Genomic DNA, 3,496 nt, shown 5'->3' with positions numbered 1-3,496 from the left:
CAGTATGCTCACTGACAGGCTCCATGGAGACTATCCCTGCCCTAACTCGATCCTGGTCTGTCAAATCTCCACGGTGAAATCAGTGAAGGTGATAAATGAGCTGTACAGAGTTCTTGGTATGCCCAGCCTAATGGGGAGATTGTCACTTAACTATCACAGGGTGGGGCTGTTTTCCCTGATGGCAGAAACAGACTTCACAGGCCCACTAGTTGTCACTCCATGCCATCCCATCATCCTCTGGGGCCCCCCGACTGCGATGCCATGCATCATGCTAAACATCTCTTTGTTGTTATCTTTCATCTGTGGGTACCTGCCACCTCTCTCAGCCCATCCTGTGAGTTATGGGACCGCAGGAGGTCATGGTCTCAACCCCTCCCCACTTGGCGTGAAATGTGCAGAACAAACGGATCCAGGAATTACACAGAGATTGGACACACTAGCTGGATATCTAAGAGCAGACTCCTCGTAAAGGTCCCTGTGGCCAGATAGGTGTGAAAGGGTTACCAGCCCATCTGTTTCCAAAACAGAACATTTTATCCCCTTTGAGGTGACAACATTAGAGCATTCTCTAAATTCTCCCTTTTAGCTTTGAATGGCATTATCTGGAAAAGGAGGTTTTACTCGCAGCCTTTAGATGTACAGTATTTAAAAGCACTGAATAAAATCAGTGAATGACATCTTGTATCAGTGAGTAGAACATAAAAAGAATGAAGATGCTATGGATCCTTACAGGTTTTTTTCTTTCACTCATTTATTAGGTCTATTTTTTCTCTTTTAAAGGTAGGAATCTCCCTACTTTGTAGTTCAAAATGAAACATCCATGTTGTCAACTCCATTTCATCTTTAGATTTTTTACACACTGCTTTAAGAAGATCACATATTTGTAACGGTTCTTGTTTTTGTGCTGGTGATATCTGCATGTTTTATAAAAGAAACAACCAAAGCTTGTTAGGCCCTGTGTCGTTGAAAGGGCTGGGTTGAAAAGTCAGTTTGGTTACTGGATCCGAGATGAAAGGCAGAGGTCAGGAACGCTGCAGCCACTCCCAAGCACAGCATGGTGGCACTGCTATGTGGAATTGTGTGTATGTGTGTATGTGTATGCATGTGCGGGTTTGTCTGTGCATGCTTGTTTGCAGAATGAGTGTCTGGATTTGTACTTCTACAGTATCTGCGCTCCTTGGACCTCTGTTTGTTACATTTTCTCTTTATGTGTCCAGTCGCTTTAGCACAGTATTTGTTGTGTGTCAGAGTATTTATCTTGCCAGTCCCAGGAGTTTGCTATGGAAAGTTCACAGTAATATCTCCAGCATCTTCTTGGTTTCTTCAGTTCTTGTTCCTGTTTTAATCAACCTGCAGGGTGCACTGTTGCTGAAGGATACACCAGGGGTTTTACCCTGCTTGGACAGTGTCCCACAACAGTCCCGCTGCCTTAGTTACTTCTACACATTCCAGTCTTAATCCAGCTGATGAAACTCACATACAGGAGAATTCATTGTAGAGAAAAAAAAGACTGACAAGAGATTTGTAATATCTTCATTAATACAACCCATGCAGTACACAAACCGTAATGCAACATAATTGTGGAAGTGAGACATAAAAGTGATTTGACAAATCTGAAATGTAAAGGGCGAGAGACAGGGAGATTTAGATTTATGGGGGAAACAACCTGAGGATGAAGAATTACATCTCACAAGAAATTCATCAGTGATTGAAGCAACTGTAGCACTGCTATTGTTTTCCCACCAAACAAGTGAGATGACCCCCTCAACCATGCCTTTGCCTCTCAGGGGAGAAAGGAAATAGGGAGCTGCTATACTTGTTTAGACACTCTCATAGGAATTGCAAAAGTAGAACATTGTCTTTACGGTGTACCTTAGAGTTTGGGTAACACAAACCAGTAACTTCCACTGCATAAGAATATGATAGCTCATCGGGGTAAATTTAATTTAATCTATGGTGAAAAAATTTATACGAATATGATGCAGAAATAAGATCCAGAAACTCAAGGTTAACCTAACAAAGTGTTTAAAAATACATCTGGAGCACCTCCGGGTTTATGCATATGGAGCAGCCCAGACATTAACATTGTAACAGAGGTGGTGGGTGCACTGTGGGACATTTCCCGGTATGCATAAGACTACCTTAATAATCAGAGGAAGAGCTATTTTTCAGAGGTATTGTTGCGTCCGAGACCTTTGAGACACCACAGGAGGAGAGTACTGTGACTGTGCTGCAGTCATGTAAAGAAGTGGTGGCGTAGGTGGAAGTGGCTTGGACAATAAGCCCCAGCCCACCCTTCCCATAGTAAACTTGATTTCCTGTTGCACTTCTACAGACGGACGTTTAAAATCCATGAATGGAGTTTTTCTTGAGTTTTTGAAGGTCATTGACAAATCCAGAATAGCAGTAAAACAGTAAGTATAACCCATTGTTAAACAACTACAGTTCCCATTATGTTATATAGTGTTGGGTTATTCATTGATAAGTGCTCAACATATTTAGGTCACTGAAGTGAGATTTGCCCCTTTAAAAGAAAATCTGGTACTTGGGTGAACACTGCCTCTACTTTTCCTGTGACTGAAATAACAATGCTGGTATTTTGCCAAAGGACAAACAAGCCTGATAAAATGTGTTTTCTCAAAAGCTGCGGTAATACCAAAAATATATATTTTGTTATCATATTAAGATAATAGCTCCGAGGCACTTGGGAGGGACGATGCTATGATTATCCACTCATAAATGGGTTCGACTAGCAGGATGTGGATTGGAAGGATGCCTCTGAACAGGGAACCTTTGTTTTTATTAATCCCTCAGGGATTTTCTAAGGTCAGCTAAGCTTGGCTGGATTCCATCAAAGTCACATGCGTCTGTTTGGGCCTGTGTGTTTGTATGATACGGATGAGGCATTTGACTTCTGCAGGCATTTCAATGATGTAGGTCTGAAAGCCACTGACGCAATGATTCTGCCCACTGTGGTTTCAGGCCAAAACGTTTCTCCTGAATCCTGCTTCATGTTCATTGGTTAATAGCTCGCTAAAATGCCAGCTTAAAATGCCAACATTAAGAATGGTCTTTCAGAGGCTGTAATCAATGCTAAACCTTTTGGTGTTAGAATACCGTTAGATGATCAATAGTTTGTGTTTCTTTGAGAGAAGGCGCTGGGCAAGGGGGACAAAGTGAAACATAAAGTGGTCTTGTCATGCATTGAATGTCAGGTGGAAGTTGTACAACAACAACATGGTCAATTTGATACAAACTGTGGATCAATGGTTTCCAGCAGAGATGAGCACATTGATCAGTAAAAATACTGAGAGCTGCCCTCTGTTTCCAGTGTGCCTTTGTGCTCCACGTCTATTTTTAAAAAGCCTATGGCAGCAAATGAAGGCACGGCATCAGGGACCTATTCAAAGTTAGAAAGTAAACTGACCTCAAGGTCAGTGCACAATAAGTGGATGCTTTGAAATTTCTTTGAAATTGTGTTTTTGCCTTTTTGGAA

The sequence above is a fragment of the Morone saxatilis genome, unplaced genomic scaffold (assembly GCF_004916995.1).
Source record: "Morone saxatilis isolate NCDOM2014 unplaced genomic scaffold, NCSU_SB_2.0 Contig24, whole genome shotgun sequence".
Taxonomy (NCBI): Eukaryota; Metazoa; Chordata; class Actinopteri; family Moronidae; genus Morone; species Morone saxatilis.
Note: the sequence above shows the minus strand (reverse complement) of the source record.